This window comes from Pleuronectes platessa, chromosome 24 (assembly GCF_947347685.1).
Source record: "Pleuronectes platessa chromosome 24, fPlePla1.1, whole genome shotgun sequence".
NCBI classification, from domain to species: Eukaryota; Metazoa; Chordata; class Actinopteri; order Pleuronectiformes; family Pleuronectidae; genus Pleuronectes; species Pleuronectes platessa.
Window position 1 is genome coordinate 15,337,581 of NC_070649.1, and position 20,488 is coordinate 15,358,068.

Below are 20,488 nucleotides of genomic sequence, written 5' to 3' on the forward strand. Positions count from 1 at the left end.
GGTGATCCTCCCTTTGATGGACTGGTGATCCTCCCTTTGATGGACTGGTTATAGCCCCTGTGATGGACTGGTTATCAGCCATGTGATGGACTGGTGATCCTCCCTTTGATGGACTGGTTATAGCCCCTGTGATGGACTGGTTATCAGCCATGTGATGGACTGGTGATCCTCCCTGTGATGGATTGGTGATCCTCCCTGTGATGGACTGTTGATCCTCCCTGTGATGGACTGGTGATCCTCCCTCTGATGGACTGGTGATCCTCCCTGTGATGGACTGGTGATCCTTTCTTTGATGGACTGGTGATGAGCCCTGTGATGGACTGGTGATCAGCCCTGTGTTGGACTGGTGATCCTCCCTGTGATGGACTGGTGATCGTCCCTGTGATGGATTGGTGATCCTCACTGTGATGGACGGGTGATCCTCCCTGTGATGGACTGGTGATCCTTCCTGTGATGGACTGGTGATGAGCCCTGTGATGGACTGGTGATCAGCCCTGTGTTGGACTGGTGATCCTCCCTGTGTTGGACAGGTGATCAGCCCTGTGTTGGACCGGTGATGAGCCCTGTGTTGGACTGGTGATCCTCCCTTTGATGGACTGGTGATCCTCCCTTTGATGGGCTGGTTACCAGCCCTGTGATGGACTGGTGATCCTCCCTTTGATGGACTGGTGATCCTCCCTTTGATGGACTGGTTATAGCCCCTGTGATGGACTGGTTATCAGCCATGTGATGGACTGGTGATCCTCCCTTTGATGGACTGGTGATCAGCCCTCGATGGACTGGTGATCCTCCCTGTGATGGACTGATGATCCTCCCTCTGATGGACTGGTGATCAGCCCTGTGATGGACTGGTGATCCTCCCTGTGATGGATTGGTGATCCTTCCTTTGATGGACTGGTGATCAGCCCTGTGATGGACTGGTGATCCTCCTTGTGATGGACTGGTGATCCTCCCTGTGATGGATTGGTGATCCTCCCTGTGATGGACTGTTGATCCTCCCTGTGATGGACTGGTGATCCTCCCTCTGATGGACTGGTGATCCTCCCTGTGATGGACTGGTTATCCTTCCTGTGATGGACTGGTGATGAGCCCTGTGATGGACTGGTGATCAGCCCTGTGTTGGACTGGTGATCAGCGCTGTGATGGACTGGTGATCCTCCCGGTGATGGACTGGTGATCAGCTCTGTGTTGGACCGGTGATGAGCCCTGTGTTGGACTGGTTATCCTCCCTTTGATGGACTGGTGATCCTCCCTTTGATGGGCTGGTTACCAGCCCTGTGATGGACTGGTGATTCTCCCTGTGATGGACTGGTGATCCTCCCTGTGATGGACTGGTGATCCTCCCTGTGATGGACTGGTGATCCTCCCTCTGATGGACTGGTGATCAGCCCTATGATGGACTGGTGATCCTCTCTGTGATGGACTGGTGATCCTCCCTTTGATGGACTGGTGATCATCCCTTTGATGGACTGGTTATAACCCCTTCGAGGGACTGGTTATCAGCCATGTGATGGATTGGTGATCCTCCCTTTTATGGACTGGTTTTCAGCCCTGTGATGGACTGGTGATCCTCCTTTTGATGGACTGGGGATCCTCCCTCTGATGGACTGGTGATCAGCCCTGTGATGGACTGGTGATCCTCCCTTTGATGGACTGGTGATCAGCCCTGTGATGGACTAGTGATCCTCCCTGTGATGGACTGGTGATCAGCCCTGTGATGGACTGGTGATCCTTCCTGTATTGGACTGGTGATCCTCCCTGTGATGGACTGGTGATCCTCCCTGTGTTGGACTGGTGATCAGACCTGTGATGGACTGGTGATCCTTTCTGTGATGGACTGGTGATGAGCACTGTGATGGACTGGTGATCAGCCCTGTGTTGGACTGGTGATCCTCCCTGTGCTGGATTGGTGATCCTCCCTGTGATGGACTGGTGATCCTCCCTGTGATGGACTGGTGATCAGCCCTGTGATGGACTGGTGATCCTCCCTGTGATGGACTGGTGATCCTTCCTCTGATGGACTGGTGATCCTCCCTGTGATGGACTGGTGATCAGCCCGGTGATGGACTGTTGATCCTCCCGGTGATGGACTGGTGATCAGCCCTGTGTTAGACTGGTGATCCTCCCTGTGTTGGACTGGTGATCATTACTGTGTTGGACCGGTGATGAGCCCTGTGTTGCACTGGTGATCCTCCCTTTGATGGGCTGGTTATCAGCCCTGTGATGGACTGGTGATCCTCCCTGTGCTAGATTGGTGATCCTCCCTGTGATGGACTAGTGATCCTCCCTGTGATGGACTGGTGATCAGCCCTGTGATGGACTGGTGATCCTTCCTGTATTGGACTGGTGATCCTCCCTGTGATGGACTGGTGATCCTCCCTGTGTTGGACTGGTGATCAGACCTGTGATGGACTGGTGATGAGCCCTGTGATGGACTGGTGATCAGCCCTATGTTGGACTGGTGATCAGACCTGTGATGGACTGGTGATGAGCCCTTTCATGGACTGGTGATCCTCCCTGTGATGGATTGGTGATCCTCCTTCTGATGGACTGGTGATCAGCCCTGTGATGGACTGGTGATCCTCCCTGTGATGGATTGGTGATCCTCCCTGTGATGGACTGGTGATCCTCCCTGTGATGGACTGGTGATCAGCCCTGTTATGGACTGGTGATCAGACCTGTGATGGACTGGTGATCAGCCCATCGATGGACTGGTGATCCTCCCGGTGATGGACTGGTGATCAGCCCTGTGTTAGACTGGTGATCCTCTCTGTGTTGGACTGGTGATCAGCCCTGTGTTGGACCGGTGATGAGCCCTGTGTTGGACTGGTGATCCTCCCTTTGATGGGCTGGTTATCAGCCCTGTGATGGACTGGTGATCCTCCCTTTGATGGACTGGTGATCCTCTCTTTGATGGACTGGTTATAGCCCCTTTGATGGACTGGTTATCAGCCATGTGATGGACTGGTGATCCTCCCTTTGATGGACTGGTGATCAGCCCTGTGATGGACTGATGATCCTCCTTGTTATGGACTGGTGATCCTCCCTCTGATGGACTGGTGATCAGCCCTGTGATGGACTGGTGATCCTCCCTGTGCTGGATTCGTGATCCTCCCTGTGATGGACTGGTGATCCTCCCTGTGATGGACTGGTGATCAGCACTGTGATGGACTGGTGATCCTCCCTGTGATGGACTGGTGATCCTCCCTCTGATGGACTGGTGATCAGCCCTATGATGGACTGGTGATCCTCTCTGTGATGGACTGGTGATCCTCCCTTTGATGGACTGGTGATCATCCCTTTGATGGACTGGTTATAACCCCTTCGATGGACTGGTTATCAGCCATGTGATGGATTGGTGATCCTCCCTTTTATGGACTGGTTTTCAGCCCTGTGATGGACTGGTGATCCTCCCTTTGATGGACTGGTGATCAGCCCTGTGATGGACTAGTGATCCTCCCTGTGATGGACTGGTGATCAGCCCTGTGATGGACTGGTGATCCTTCCTGTATTGGACTGGTGATCCTCCTTGTGATGGACTGGTGATCCTCCCTGTGTTGGACTGGTGATCAGACCTGTGATGGACTGGTGATGAGCCCTGTGATGGACTGGTGATCAGCCCTATGTTGGACTGGTGATCAGACCTGTGATGGACTGGTGATGAGCCCTGTCATGGACTGGTGATCCTCCCTGTGATGGATTGGTGATCCTCCCTCTGATGGACTGGTGATCAGCCCTGTGATGGACTGGTGATCCTCCCTGTGATGGATTGGTGATCCTCCCTGTGATGGACTGGTGATCCTCCCTGTGATGGACTGGTGATCCTCCCTCTGATGGAATGGTGATCAGCCCTATGATGGACAGGTGATCCTCTCTGTGATGGACTGGTGATCCTCCCTTTGATGGACTGGTGATCATCCCTTTGATGGACTGGTTATAACCCCTTCGATGGACTGGTTATCAGCCAAGTGATGGATTGGTGATCCTCCCTTTTATGGACTGGTTTTCAGCCCTGTGATGGACTGGTGATCCTCCTTTTGATGGACTGGGGATCCTCCCTCTGATGGACTGGTGATCAGCCCTGTGATGGACTGGTGATCCTCCCTTTGATGGACTGGTGATCAGCCCTGTGATGGACTGGTAATCCTCCTTGTGATGGACTGGTGATCCTCCCTCTGATGGACTGGTGATCAGCCCTGTGATGGACTGGTGATCCTCCCTGTGATGGATTGGTGATCCTCACTGTGATGGACGGGTGATCCTCCCTGTGATGGACTGGTGATCCTTCCTGTGATGGACTGGTGATGAGCCCTGTGATGGACTGGTGATCAGCCCTGTGTTGGACTGGTGATCCTCCCTGTGTTGGACAGGTGATCAGCCCTGTGTTGGACCGGTGATGAGCCCTGTGTTGGACTGGTGATCCTCCCTTTGATGGACTGGTGATCCTCCCTTTGATGGGCTGGTTACCAGCCCTGTGATGGACTGGTGATCCTCCCTTTGATGGACTGGTGATCCTCCCTTTGATGGACTGGTTATAGCCCCTGTGATGGACTGGTTATCAGCCATGTGATGGACTGGTGATCCTCCCTTTGATGGACTGGTGATCAGCCCTCGATGGACTGGTGATCCTCCCTGTGATGGACTGATGATCCTCCCTCTGATGGACTGGTGATCAGCCCTGTGATGGACTGGTGATCCTCCCTGTGATGGATTGGTGATCCTTCCTTTGATGGACTGGTGATCAGCCCTGTGATGGACTGGTGATCCTCCTTGTGATGGACTGGTGATCCTCCCTGTGATGGATTGGTGATCCTCCCTGTGATGGACTGTTGATCCTCCCTGTGATGGACTGGTGATCCTCCCTCTGATGGACTGGTGATCCTCCCTGTGATGGACTGGTGATCCTTCCTGTGATGGACTGGTGATGAGCCCTGTGATGGACTGGTGATCAGCCCTGTGTTGGACTGGTGATCAGCCCTGTGATGGACTGGTGATCCTCCCGGTGATGGACTGGTGATCAGCTCTGTGTTGGACCGGTGATGAGCCCTGTGTTGGACTGGTTATCCTCCCTTTGATGGACTGGTGATCCTCCCTCTGATGGACTGGTGATCAGCCCTGTGATGGACTGTTGATCCTCCCGGTGATGGACTGGTGATCAGCCCTGTGTTAGACTGGTGATCCTCCCTGTGTTGGACTGGTGATCAGCACTGTGTTGGACCGGTGATGAGCCCTGTGTTGCACTGGTGATCCTCCCTTTGATGGGCTGGTTATCAGCCCTGTGATGGACTGGTGATCCTCCCTGTGCTAGATTGGTGATCCTCCCTGTGATGGACTAGTGATCCTCCCTGTGATGGACTGGTGATCAGCCCTGTGATGGACTGGTGATCCTCCCTGTATTGGACTGGTGATCCTCCCTGTGATGGACTGGTGATCCTCCCTGTGTTGGACTGGTGATCAGACCTGTGATGGACTGGTGATGAGCCCTGTGATGGACTGGTGATCAGCCCTATGTTGGACTGGTGATCAGACCTGTGATGGACTGGTGATGAGCCCTGTCATGGACTGGTGATCCTCCCTGTGATGGATTGGTGATCCTCCCTCTGATGGACTGGTGATCAGCCCTGTGATGGACTGGTGATCCTCCCTGTGATGGATTGGTGATCCTCCCTGTGATGGACTGTTGATCCTCCCTGTGATGGACTGGTGATCCTCCCTCTGATGGACTGGTGATCCTCCCTGTGATGGACTGGTGATCCTTTCTGTGATGGACTGGTGATGAGCCCTGTGATGGACTGGTGATCAGCCCTGTGTTGGACTGGTGATCCTCCCTGTGATGGACTGGTGATCGTCCCTGTGATGGACTGGTTATAGCCCCTGTGATGGACTGGTTATCAGCCATGTGATGGACTGGTGATCCTCCCTGTGATGGATTGGTGATCCTCCCTCTGATGGACTGGTGATCCTCCCTTTGATGGACTGGTGATCCTCCCTTTGATGGGCTGGTTACCAGCGCTGTGATGGACTGGTGATCCTCCCTTTGATGGACTGGTGATCCTCCCTTTGATGGACTGGTTATAGCCCCTGTGATGGACTGGTTATCAGCCATGTGATGGACTGGTGATCCTCCCTGTGATGGATTGGTGATCCTCCCTGTGATGGACTGTTGATCCTCCCTGTGATGGACTGGTGATCCTCCCTCTGATGGACTGGTGATCCTCCCTGTGATGGACTGGTGATCCTTTCTGTGATGGACTGGTGATGAGCCCTGTGATGGACTGGTGATCCTCCCTGTGATGGATTGGTGATCCTTCCTTTGATGGACTGGTGATCAGCCCTGTGATGGACTGGTGATCCTCCTTGTGATGGACTGGTGATCCTCCCTGTGATGGATTGGTGATCCTTCCTGTGATGGACTGTTGATCCTCCCTGTGATGGACTGGTGATCCTCCCTCTGATGGACTGGTGATCCTCCCTGTGATGGACTGGTGATCCTTCCTGTGATGGACTGGTGATGAGCCCTGTGATGGACTGGTGATCAGAACTGTGTTGGACTGGTGATCAGCCCTGTGATGGACTGGTGATCCTCCCGGTGATGGACTGGTGATCAGCTCTGTGTTGGACCGGTGATGAGCCCTGTGTTGGACTGGTTATCCTCCCTTTGATGGACTGGTGATCCTCCCTTTGATGGGCTGGTTACCAGCCCTGTGATGGACTGGTGATTCTCCCTGTGATGGACTGGTGATCCTCCCTGTGATGGACTGGTGATCCTCCCTCTGATGGAATGGTGATCAGCCCTATGATGGACTGGTGATCCTCTCTATGATGGACTGGTGATCCTCCCTTTGATGGACTGGTGATCATCCCTTTGATGGACTGGTTATAACCCCTTCTATGGACTGGTTATCAGCCATGTGATGGATTGGTGATCCTCCCTTTTATGGACTGGTTTTCAGCCCTGTAATGGACTGGTGATCCTCCTTTTGATGGACTGGGGATCCTCCCTCTGATGGACTGGTGATCAGCCCTGTGATGGACTGGTGATCCTCCCTTTGATGGACTGGTGATCAGCCCTGTGATGGACTGGTAATCCTCCTTGTGATGGACTGGTGATCCTCCCTCTGATGGACTGGTGATCAGCCCTGTGATGGACTGGTGATCCTCCCTGTGATGGATTGGTGATCCTCCCTGTGATGGACGGGTGATCCTCCCTGTGATGGACTGGTGATCCTTCCTGTGATGGACTGGTGATGAGCCCTGTGATGGACTGGTGATCAGCCCTGTGTTGGACTGGTGATCCTCCCTGTGTTGGACTGGTGATCCTTCCTTTGATGGACTGGTGATGAGCCCTGTGTTGGACTGGTGATCCTCCCTTTGATGGACTGGTGATCCTCCCTCTGATGGACTGGTGATCCTCCCTGTGATGGACTGGTGATCCTTCCTGTGATGGACTGGTGATGAGCCCTGTGATGGACTGGTGATCAGCCCTGTGTTGGACTGGTGATCAGCCCTGTGATGGACTGGTGATCCTCCCGGTGATGGACTGGTGATCAGCTCTGTGTTGGACCGGTGATGAGCCCTGTGTTGGACTGGTTATCCTCCCTTTGATGGACTGGTGATCCTCCCTTTGATGGACTGGTTATAGCCCCTGTGATGGACTGGTTATCAGCCATGTGATGGACTGGTGTTCCTCCCTTTGATGGACTGGTGATCCTTCCTGTATTGGACTGGTGATCAGACCTGTGTTGGACTGGTGATCAGACCTGTGATGGACTGGTGATGAGCCCTGTGATGGACTGGTGATCAGCCCTATGTTGAACTGGTGATCAGACCTGTGATGGACTGGTGATGAGCCCTGTCATGGACTGGTGATCCTCCTTGTGATGGACTGGTGATCCTCCCTCTAATGGACTGGTGATCAGCCCTGTGATGGACTGGTGATCCTACCTGTGCTGGATTAGTGATCCTCCCTGTGATGGACTGGTGATCCTCCCTGTGATGGACTAGTGATCCTCCCTTTGATGGACTGGTGATGAGCCTTGTGATGGACTGGTGATCAGCCCTGTGTTGGACTGGTGATCCTCCCTGTGTTGGACTGGTGATCAGCCCTATGTTTGACCGGTGATGAGCCCTTTGTTGGACTGGTGATCCTCCCTTTGATGGACTGGTGATCCTCCCTTTGATGGGCTGGTTACCAGCCCTGTGATGGACTGGTGATCCTCCCTTTGATGGACTGGTGATCCTCCCTTTGAAGGACTGGTTATAGCCCCTGTGATGGACTGGTTATCAGCCATGTGATGGACTGGTGATCCTCCCTTTGATGGACTGGTGATCCTTCCTGTATTGGACTGGTGATCAGACCTGTGTTGGACTGGTGATCAGACCTGTGATGGACTGGTGATGAGCCCTGTGATGGACTGGTGATCAGCCCTATGTTGAACTGGTGATCAGACCTGTGATGGACTGGTGATGAGCCCTGTCATGGACTGGTGATCCTTCCTGTGATGGACTGGTGATGAGCCCTGTGATGGACTGGTGATCAGCCCTGTGTTGGACTGGTGATCCTCCCTGTGTTGGACTGGTGATCCTCCCTGTGCTGGATTGGTGATCCTCCCTGTGATGGACTGGTGATCCTCCCTTTGATGGACTGGTGATCCTCCCTTTGATGGACTGGTTATAGCCCCTGTGATGGACTGGTTATCAGCCATGTGATGGACTGGTGATCCTCCCTTTGATGGACTGGTGATCAGCCCTGTGATGGACTGGTGATCCTCCCTCTGATGGACTGGTGATCCTCCCTCTGATGGACTGGTGATGAGCCCTGTCATGGACTGGTGATCCTCCTTGTGATGGACTGGTGATCCTCCCTCTGATGGACTGGTGATCAGCCCTGTGATGGACTGGTGATCCTACCTGTGCTGGATTAGTGATCCTCCCTGTGATGGACTGGTGATCCTCCCTGTGATGGACTGGTGATCCTCCCTGTGCTGGATTGGTGATCCTCCCTGTGATGGACTGGTGATCCTCCCTGTGATGGACTGGTGATCAGCCCTGTGATGGACTGGTGATCCTCCCGGTGATGGACTGGTGATCAGCCCTGTGTTAGAATGGTGATCCTCCCTGTGTTGGACTGGTGATCAGCCCTGTGTTGGACCGGTGATGAGCCCTGTGTTGGACTGGTGATCCTCCCTTTGATGGACTGGTGATCCTCCCTTTGATGGGCTGGTTACCAGCCCTGTGATGGACTGGTGATCAGCCCTATGATTGACTGGTGATCCTCCCTCTGATGGACTGGTGATTCTCCCTCTGATGGACTGGTGATCCTCCCTGTGATGGACTGGTGATCCTCCCTCTGATGGACTGGTGATCAGCCCTATGATGGACTGGTGATCCTCTCTGTGATGGACTGGTGATCCTCCCTTTGATGGACTGGTGATCAGCCCTGTGATGGACTGGTGATCCTCCTTGTGATGGATTGGTGATCCTCCCTGTGATGGACTGGTGATGAGCCCTGTGATGGACTGGTGATCCTCCGTCTGATGGACTGGTGATCCTCCGTCTGATGGACTGGTGATCCTCCCTGTGATGGACTGGTGATCCTTCCTGTGATGGACTGGTGATGAGCCCTGTGATGGACTGGTGATCAGCCCTGTGTTGGACTGGTGATCCTCCCTGTGTTGGACTGGTGATCAGCCCTGTGATGGACTGGTGATCCTCCCTGTGCTGGATTGGTGATCCTCCCTGTGATGGACTGGTGATCCTCACTGTGATGGACTGGTGATCAGCCCTGTGATGGACTGGTGATCCTCCCTGTGATGGACTGGTGATCCTCCCTCTGATGGACTGGTGATCCTCCCTTTGATGGACTGGTGATCAGCCCTGTGATGGACTGGTGATCCTCCCTGTGATGGACTGGTGATCAGCCCTGTGATGGACTGGTGATCCTCCCTCTGATGGACTGGTGATCAGCCCTGTGATGGACTGGTGATCCTTCCTGTATTGGACTGGTGATCAGACCTGTGTTGGACTGGTGATCAGACCTGTGATGGACTGGTGATTAGCCCTGTGATGGACTGGTGATCAGCCCTGTGTTGGACTGGTGATCAGACCTGTGATGGACTGGTGATGAGCCCTGTGATGGACTGGTGATCCTCCCTGTAATGAAATGGTGATCCTTCCTGTGATGGACTGGTGATGAGCCCTGTGGTGGACTGGTTAACAGACCTGTGATGGACTGGTGATCAGCCCTGTGATGGACTGGTGATCCTCCCTTTGACGGACTGGTGATCCTCCCTTTGATGGGCTGGTTATCAGCCCTGTGATGGACGGGTGATCCTCCCTTTGATGTACTGGTGATCATTCCTTTGATGGACTGGTTATAGCCCCTTTGATGATCTGGTTATCAGCCATGTGATGGACTGGTGATCCTCCCTTTGATGGACTGGTGATCAGCCCTGTGATGGAGGTGATCCTCCTTGTGATGGACTGGTGATCCTCCCTCTGATGGACTGGTGATCAGGCCTGTGATGGACTGGTGATCCTCCCTGTGATGGATTGGTGATCCTCCCTGTGATGGACTGGTGATCCTCCCTGTGATGGACTGGTGATCAGCCCTGTGATGGACTGGTGATCCTACCTGTGCTGGATTAGTGATCCTCCCTGTGATGGACTGGTGATCCTCCCTGTGATGGACTGGTGATCCTCCCTGTGCTGGATTGGTGATCCTCCCTGTGATGGACTGGTGATCCTCCCTGTGATGGACTGGTGATCAGCCCTGTGATGGACTGGTGATCCTCCCGGTGATGGACTGGTGATCAGCCCTGTGTTAGAATGGTGATCCTCCCTGTGTTGGACTGGTGATCAGCCCTGTGTTGGACCGGTGATGAGCCCTGTGTTGGACTGGTGATCCTCCCTTTGATGGACTGGTGATCCTCCCTTTGATGGGCTGGTTACCAGCCCTGTGATGGACTGGTGATCAGCCCTATGATTGACTGGTGATCCTCCCTCTGATGGACTGGTGATTCTCCCTCTGATGGACTGGTGATCCTCCCTGTGATGGACTGGTGATCCTCCCTCTGATGGACTGGTGATCAGCCCTATGATGGACTGGTGATCCTCTCTGTGATGGACTGGTGATCCTCCCTTTGATGGACTGGTGATCAGCCCTGTGATGGACTGGTGATCCTCCCTGTGTTGGACTGGTGATCAGCCCTGTGATGGACTGGTGATCCTCCCTGTGCTGGATTGGTGATCCTCCCTGTGATGGACTGGTGATCCTCACTGTGATGGACTGGTGATCAGCCCTGTGATGGACTGGTGATCCTCCCTGTGATGGACTGGTGATCCTCCCTCTGATGGACTGGTGATCCTCCCTTTGATGGACTGGTGATCAGCCCTGTGATGGACTGGTGATCCTCCCTGTGATGGACTGGTGATCAGCCCTGTGATGGACTGGTGATCCTCCCTCTGATGGACTGGTGATCAGCCCTGTGATGGACTGGTGATCCTTCCTGTATTGGACTGGTGATCAGACCTGTGTTGGACTGGTGATCAGACCTGTGATGGACTGGTGATGAGCCCTGTGATGGACTGGTGATCAGCCCTGTGTTGGACTGGTGATCAGACCTGTGATGGACTGGTGATGAGCCCTGTGATGGACTGGTGATCCTCCCTGTAATGAAATGGTGATCCTTCCTGTGATGGACTGGTGATGAGCCCTGTGGTGGACTGGTTAACAGACCTGTGATGGACTGGTGATCAGCCCTGTGATGGACTGGTGATCCTCCCTTTGACGGACTGGTGATCCTCCCTTTGATGGGCTGGTTATCAGCCCTGTGATGGACGGGTGATCCTCCCTTTGATGTACTGGTGATCATTCCTTTGATGGACTGGTTATAGCCCCTTTGATGATCTGGTTATCAGCCATGTGATGGACTGGTGATCCTCCCTTTGATGGACTGGTGATCAGCCCTGTGATGGAGGTGATCCTCCTTGTGATGGACTGGTGATCCTCCCTCTGATGGACTGGTGATCAGGCCTGTGATGGACTGGTGATCCTCCCTGTGATGGATTGGTGATCCTCCCTGTGATGGACTGGTGATCCTCCCTGTGATGGACTGGTGATCAGCCCTGTGATGGACTGGTGATCCTCCCTGTGATGGACTGGTGATCCTCCCTCTGATGGACTGGTGATCCTCCCTTTGATGGGCTGGTTACCAGCCCTGTGATGGACTGGTGATCCTCCCTTTGATGGACTGGTGATCCTCCCTTTGATGGACTGGTTATAGCCCCTGTGATGGACTGGTTATCAGCCATGTGATGGACTGGTGATCCTCCCATTGATGGACTGGTGATCAGCCCATCGATGGACTGGTGATCCTCCCGGTGATGGACTGGTGATCAGCCCTGTGTTAGACTGGTGATCCTCTCTGTGTTGGACTGGTGATCAGCCCTGTGTCGGACCGGTGATGAGCCCTGTGTTGGACTGGTGATCCTCCCTTTGATGGACTGGTGATCCTCCCTTTGATGTGCTGGTTATCAGCCCTGTGATGGACTGGTGATCCTCCCTTTGATGGACTGGTGATCCTCCCTTTGATGGACTGGTTATAGCCCCTTTGATGGACTGGTTATCAGCCATGTGATGGACTGGTGATCCTCCCTTTGATGGACTGGTGATCAGCCCTGTGATGGACTGGTGATCCTCCTTGTGATGGACTGGTGATCCTCCCTCTGATGGACTGGTGATCAGCCCTGTGATGGACTGGTGATCCTCCCTGTGATGGATTGGTGATCCTCCCTGTGATGGACTGGTGATCCTCCCTGTGATGGACTGGTGATCAGCCCTGTGATGGACTGTTGATCCTCCCTGTGATGGACTGGTGATCCTCCCTCTGATGGACCGGTTATCAGCCCTATGATGGACTGGTGATCCTCCCTGTGATGGACTGGTGATCCTCCCTCTGATGGACCGGTTATCAGCCCTATGATGGACTGGTGATCCTCCCTGTGATGGACTGGTGATCCTCCCTTTGATGGACTGGTGATCATCCCTTTGATGGACTGGTTATAGCCCCTTTGATGGACTGGTTATCAGCCATGTGATGGACTGGTGATCCTCCCTTTGATGGACTGGTGATCAGCCCTGTGATGGACTGGTGATCCTCCTTGTTATGGACTGGTGATCCTCCCTCTGATGGACTGGTGATCAGCCCTGTGATGGACTGGTGATCCTCCCTGTGCTGGATTGGTGATCCTCCTTGTTATGGACTGGTGATCCTCCCTCTGATGGACTGGTGATCCTCCCTTTGATGGACTGGTGATCCTCCCTTTGATGGACTGGTTATAGCCCCTGTGATGGACTGGTTATCAGCCATGTGATGGACTGGTGATCCTCCCATTGATGGACTGGTGATCAGCCCATCGATGGACTGGTGATCCTCCCGGTGATGGACTGGTGATCAGCCCTGTGTTAGACTGGTGATCCTCTCTGTGTTGGACTGGTGATCAGCCCTGTGTTGGACCGGTGATGAGCCCTGTGTTGGACTGGTGATCCTCCCTTTGATGGACTGGTGATCCTCCCTTTGATGTGCTGGTTATCAGCCCTGTGATGGACTGGTGATCCTCCCTTTGATGGACTGGTGATCCTCCCTTTGATGGACTGGTTATAGCCCCTTTGATGGACTGGTTATCAGCCATGTGATGGACTGGTGATCCTCCCTTTGATGGACTGGTGATCAGCCCTGTGATGGACTGGTGATCCTCCTTGTGATGGACTGGTGATCCTCCCTCTGATGGACTGGTGATCAGCCCTGTGATGGACTGGTGATCCTCCCTGTGATGGATTGGTGATCCTCCCTGTGATGGACTGGTGATCCTCCCTGTGATGGACTGGTGATCAGCCCTGTGATGGACTGTTGATCCTCCCTGTGATGGACTGGTGATCCTCCCTCTGATGGACCGGTTATCAGCCCTATGATGGACTGGTGATCCTCCCTATGATGGACTGGTGATCCTCCCTGTGATGGACTGGTGATCCTCCCTTTGATGGACTGGTGATCATCCCTTTGATGGACTGGTTATAGCCCCTTTGATGGACTGGTTATCAGCCATGTGATGGACTGGTGATCCTCCCTTTGATGGACTGGTGATCAGCCCTGTGATGGACTGGTGATCCTCCTTGTTATGGACTGGTGATCCTCCCTCTGATGGACTGGTGATCAGCCCTGTGATGGACTGGTGATCCTCCCTGTGCTGGATTGGTGATCCTCCTTGTTATGGACTGGTGATCCTCCCTCTGATGGACTGGTGATCAGCCCTGTGATGGACTGGTGATCCTCCCTGTGCTGGATTGGTGATCCTCCCTGTGATGGACTGGTGATCCTCCCTGTGATGGACTGGTGATCAGCACTGTGATGGACTGGTGATCCTCCCTTTGACGGACTGGTGATCCTCCCTTTGATGGGCTGGTTATCAGCCCTGTGATGGACGGTTGATCCTCCCTTTGATGTACTGGTGATCATCCCTTTGATGGACTGGTTATAGCCCCTTTGATGGACTGGTTATCAGCCATGTGATGGACTGGTGATCCTCCCTTTGATGGACTGGTGATCAGCCCTGTGATGGAGGTGATCCTCCTTGTGATGGACTGGTGATCCTCCCTCTGATGGACTGGTGATCAGGCCTGTGATGGACTGGTGATCCTCCCTGTGATGGATTGGTGATCCTCCCTGTGATGGACTGGTGATCCTCCCTGTGATGGACTGGTGATCAGCCCTGTGATGGACTGGTGATCCTCCCTGTGATGGACTGGTGATCCTCCCTCTGATGGACTGGTGATCAGCCCTATGATGGACTGGTGATCCTCTCTGTGATGGACTGGTGATCCTCCATTTGATGGACTGGTGATGAGCCCTGTGATGGACTGGTAATCCTCCTTGTGATGGACTGGTGATCCTCCCTCTGATGGACTGGTGATCAGCCCTGTGATGGACTGGTGATCCTCCCTGTGATGGATTGGTGATCCTCCCTGTGATGGACGGGTGATCCTCCCTGTGATGGACTGGTGATCCTTCCTGTGATGGACTGGTGATGAGCCCTGTGATGGACTGGTGATCCTCCCTGTGATGGACTGGTGATCCTCCCTCTGATGGACTGGTGATCCTCCCTGTGATGGACTGGTGATCCTCCCTCTGATGGACCGGTTATCAGCCCTATGATGGACTGGTGATCCTCCCTGTGATGGACTGGTGATCCTCCCTTTGATGGACTGGTGATCATCCCTTTGATGGACTGGTTATAGCCCCTTTGATGGACTGGTTATCAGCCATTTGATGGACTGGTGATCCTCCCTTTGATGGACTGGTGATCAGCCCTGTGATGGACTGGTGATCCTCCTTGTTATGGACTGGTGATCCTCCCTCTGATGGACTGGTGATCAGCCCTGTGATGGACTGGTGATCCTCCCTGTGCTGGATTGGTGATCCTCCTTGTTATGGACTGGTGATCCTCCCTCTGATGGACTGGTGATCCTCCCTTTGATGGACTGGTGATCCTCCCTTTGATGGACTGGTTATAGCCCCTGTGATGGACTGGTTATCAGCCATGTGATGGACTGGTGATCCTCCCATTGATGGACTGGTGATCAGCCCATCGATGGACTGGTGATCCTCCCGGTGATGGACTGGTGATCAGCCCTGTGTTAGACTGGTGATCCTCTCTGTGTTGGACTGGTGATCAGCCCTGTGTTGGACCGGTGATGAGCCCTGTGTTGGACTGGTGATCCTCCCTTTGATGGACTGGTGATCCTCCCTTTGATGTGCTGGTTATCAGCCATGTGATGGACTGGTGATCCTCCCTTTGATGGACTGGTGATCCTCCCTTTGATGGACTGGTTATAGCCCCTTTGATGGACTGGTTATCAGCCATGTGATAGACTGGTGATCCTCCCTTTGATGGACTGGTGATCAGCCCTGTGATGGACTGGTGATCCTCCTTGTGATGGACTGGTGATCCTCCCTCTGATGGACTGGTGATCAGCCCTGTGATGGACTGGTGATCCTCCCTGTGATGGATTGGTGATCCTCCCTGTGATGGACTGGTGATCCTCCCTGTGATGGACTGGTGATCAGCCCTGTGATGGACTGTTGATCCTCCCTGTGATGGACTGGTGATCCTCCCTCTGATGGACCGGTTATCAGCCCTATGATGGACTGGTGATCCTCCCTGTGATGGACTGGTGATCCTCCCTCTGATGGACCGGTTATCAGCCCTATGATGGACTGGTGATCCTCCCTGTGATGGACTGGTGATCCTCCCTTTGATGGACTGGTGATCATCCCTTTGATGGACTGGTTATAGCCCCTTTGATGGACTGGTTATCAGCCATGTGATGGACTGGTGATCCTCCCTTTGATGGACTGGTGATCAGCCCTGTGATGGACTGGTGATCCTCCTTGTTATGGACTGGTGATCCTCCCTCTGATGGACTGGTGATCAGCCCTGTGATGGACTGGTGATCCTCCCTGTGCTGGATTGGTGATCCTCCTTGTTATGGACTGGTGATCCTCCCTCTGATGGACTGGTGATCAGCCCTGTGATGGACTGGTGATCCTCCCTGTGCTGGATTGGTGATCCTCCCTGTGATGGACTGGTGATCCTCCCTGTGATGGACTGGTGATCAGCACTGTGATGGACTGGTGATCCTCCCTTTGACGGACTGGTGATCCTCCCTTTGATGGGCTGGTTATCAGCCCTGTGATGGACGGTTGATCCTCCCTTTGATGTACTGGTGATCATCCCTTTGATGGACTGGTTATAGCCCCTTTGATGGACTGGTTATCAGCCATGTGATGGACTGGTGATCCTCCCTTTGATGGACTGGTGATCAGCCCTGTGATGGAGGTGATCCTCCTTGTGATGGACTGGTGATCCTCCCTCTGATGGACTGGTGATCAGGCCTGTGATGGACTGGTGATCCTCCCTGTGATGGATTGGTGATCCTCCCTGTGATGGACTGGTGATCCTCCCTGTGATGGACTGGTGATCAGCCCTGTGATGGACTGGTGATCCTCCCTGTGATGGACTGGTGATCCTCCCTCTGATGGACTGGTGATCCTCCCTTTGATGGACTGGTGATCCTCCCTTTGATGGACTGGTTATAGCCCCTTTGATGGACTGGTTATCAGCCATGTGATGGACTGGTGATCCTCCCTTTGATGGACTGGTGATCAGCCCTGTGATGGACTGGTGATCCTCCTTGTGATGGACTGGTGATCCTCCCTCTGATGGACTGGTGATCAGCCCTGTGATGGACTGGTGATCCTCCCTGTGATGGATTGGTGATCCTCCCTGTGATGGACTGGTGATCCTCCCTGTGATGGACTGGTGATCAGCCCTGTGATGGACTGTTGATCCTCCCTGTGATGGACTGGTGATCCTCCCTCTGATGGACCGGTTATCAGCCCTATGATGGACTGGTGATCCTCCCTGTGATGGACTGGTGATCCTCCCTCTGATGGACCGGTTATCAGCCCTATGATGGACTGGTGATCCTCCCTGTGATGGACTGGTGATCCTCCCTTTGATGGACTGGTGATCATCCCTTTGATGGACTGGTTATAGCCCCTTTGATGGACTGGTTATCAGCCATGTGATGGACTGGTGATCCTCCCTTTGATGGACTGGTGATCAGCCCTGTGATGGACTGGTGATCCTCCTTGTTATGGACTGGTGATCCTCCCTCTGATGGACTGGTGATCAGCCCTGTGATGGACTGGTGATCCTCCCTGTGCTGGATTGGTGATCCTCCTTGTTATGGACTGGTGATCCTCCCTCTGATGGACTGGTGATCAGCCCTGTGATGGACTGGTGATCCTCCCTGTGCTGGATTGGTGATCCTCCCTGTGATGGACTGGTGATCCTCCCTGTGATGGACTGGTGATCAGCACTGTGATGGACTGGTGATCCTCCCTTTGACGGACTGGTGATCCTCCCTTTGATGGGCTGGTTATCAGCCCTGTGATGGACGGTTGATCCTCCCTTTGATGTACTGGTGATCATCCCTTTGATGGACTGGTTATAGCCCCTTTGATGGACTGGTTATCAGCCATGTGATGGACTGGTGATCCTCCCTTTGATGGACTGGTGATCAGCCCTGTGATGGAGGTGATCCTCCTTGTGATGGACTGGTGATCCTCCCTCTGATGGACTGGTGATCAGGCCTGTGATGGACTGGTGATCCTCCCTGTGATGGATTGGTGATCCTCCCTGTGATGGACTGGTGATCCTCCCTGTGATGGACTGGTGATCAGCCCTGTGATGGACTGGTGATCCTCCCTGTGATGGACTGGTGATCCTCCCTCTGATGGACTGGTGATCAGCCCTATGATGGACTGGTGATCCTCTCTGTGATGGACTGGTGATCCTCCATTTGATGGACTGGTGATGAGCCCTGTGATGGACTGGTAATCCTCCTTGTGATGGACTGGTGATCCTCCCTCTGATGGACTGGTGATCAGCCCTGTGATGGACTGGTGATCCTCCCTGTGATGGATTGGTGATCCTCCCTGTGATGGACGGGTGATCCTCCCTGTGATGGACTGGTGATCCTTCCTGTGATGGACTGGTGATGAGCCCTGTGATGGACTGGTGATCCTCCCTGTGATGGACTGGTGATCCTCCCTCTGATGGACTGGTGATCCTCCCTGTGATGGACTGGTGATCCTTCCTGTGATGGACTGGTGATGAGCCCTGTGATGGACTGGTGATCAGAACTGTGTTGGACTGGTGATCAGCCCTGTGATGGACTGGTGATCCTCCCGGTGATGGACTGGTGATCAGCTCTGTGTTGGACCGGTGATGAGCCCTGTGTTGGACTGGTTATCCTCCCTTTGATGGACTGGTGATCCTCCCTTTGATGGGCTGGTTACCAGCCCTGTGATGGACTGGTGATTCTCCCTGTGATGGACTGGTGATCCTCCCTGTGATGGACTGGTGATCCTCCCTCTGATGGAATGGTGATCAGCCCTATGATGGACTGGTGATCCTCTCTGTGATGGACTGGTGATCCTCCCTTTGATGGACTGGTGATCATCCCTTTGATGGACTGGTTATAACCCCTTCGATGGACTGGTTATCAGCCATGTGATGGATTGGTGATCCTCCCTTTTATGGACTGGTTTTCAGCCCTGTGATGGACTGGTGATCCTCCCTTTGATGGACTGGTGATCAGCCCTGTGATGGACTGGTGATCCTCCCTGTGCTGGATTGGTGATCCTCCCTGTGATGGACTGGTGATCCTCACTGTGATGGACTGGTGATCAGCCCTGTGATGGACTGGTGATCCTCCCTGTGATGGACTGGTGATCCTCCCTCTGATGGACTGGTGATCCTCCCTTTGATGGAATGGTGATCAGCCCTGTGATGGACTGGTGATCCTCCCTGTGATGGACTGGTGATCAGCCCTGTGATGGACTGGTGATCCTCCCTCTGATGGACTGGTGATCAGCCCTGTGATGGACTGGTGATCCTTCCTGTATTGGACTGGTGATCAGACCTGTGTTGGACTGGTGATCAGACCTGTGATGGACTGGTGATGAGCCCTGTGATGGACTGGTGATCAGCCCTGTGTTGGACTGGTGATCAGACCTGTGATGGACTGGTGATGAGCCCTGTGATGGACTGGTGATCCTCCCTGTAATGAAATGGTGATCCTTCCTGTGATGGACTGGTGATGAGCCCTGTGGTGGACTGGTTAACAGACCTGTGATGGACTGGTGATCAGCCCTGTGATGGACTGGTGATCCTCCCTTTGACGGACTGGTGATCCTCCCTTTGATGGGCTGGTTATCAGCCCTGTGATGGACGGGTGATCCTCCCTTTGATGTACTGGTGATCATCCCTTTGATGGACTGGTTATAGCCCCTTTGATGATCTGGTTATCAGCCATGTGATGGACTGGTGATCCTCCCTTTGATGGACTGGTGATCAGCCCTGTGATGGAGGTGATCCTCCTTGTGATGGACTGGTGATCCTCCCTCTGATGGACTGGTGATCAGGCCTGTGATGGACTGGTGATCCTCCCTGTGATGGATTGGTGATCCTCCCTGTGATGGACTGGTGATCCTCCCTGTGATGGACTGGTGATCAGCCCTGTGATTGACTGGTGATCCTCCCTGTGATGGACTGGTGATCCTCCCTCTGATGGACTGGTGATCCTCCCTTTGATGGGCTGGTTACCAGCCCTGTGATGGACTGGTGATCCTCCCTTTGATGGACTGGTGATCCTCCCTTTGATGGACTGGTTATAGCCCCTGTGATGGACTGGTGATCCTCCCATTGATGGACTGGTGATCAGCCCATCGATGGACTGGTGATCCTCCCGGTGATGGACTGGTGATCAGCCCTGTGTTAGACTGGTGATCCTCTCTGTGTTGGACTGGTGATCAGCCCTGTGTTGGACCGGTGATGAGCCCTGTGTTGGACTGGTGATCCT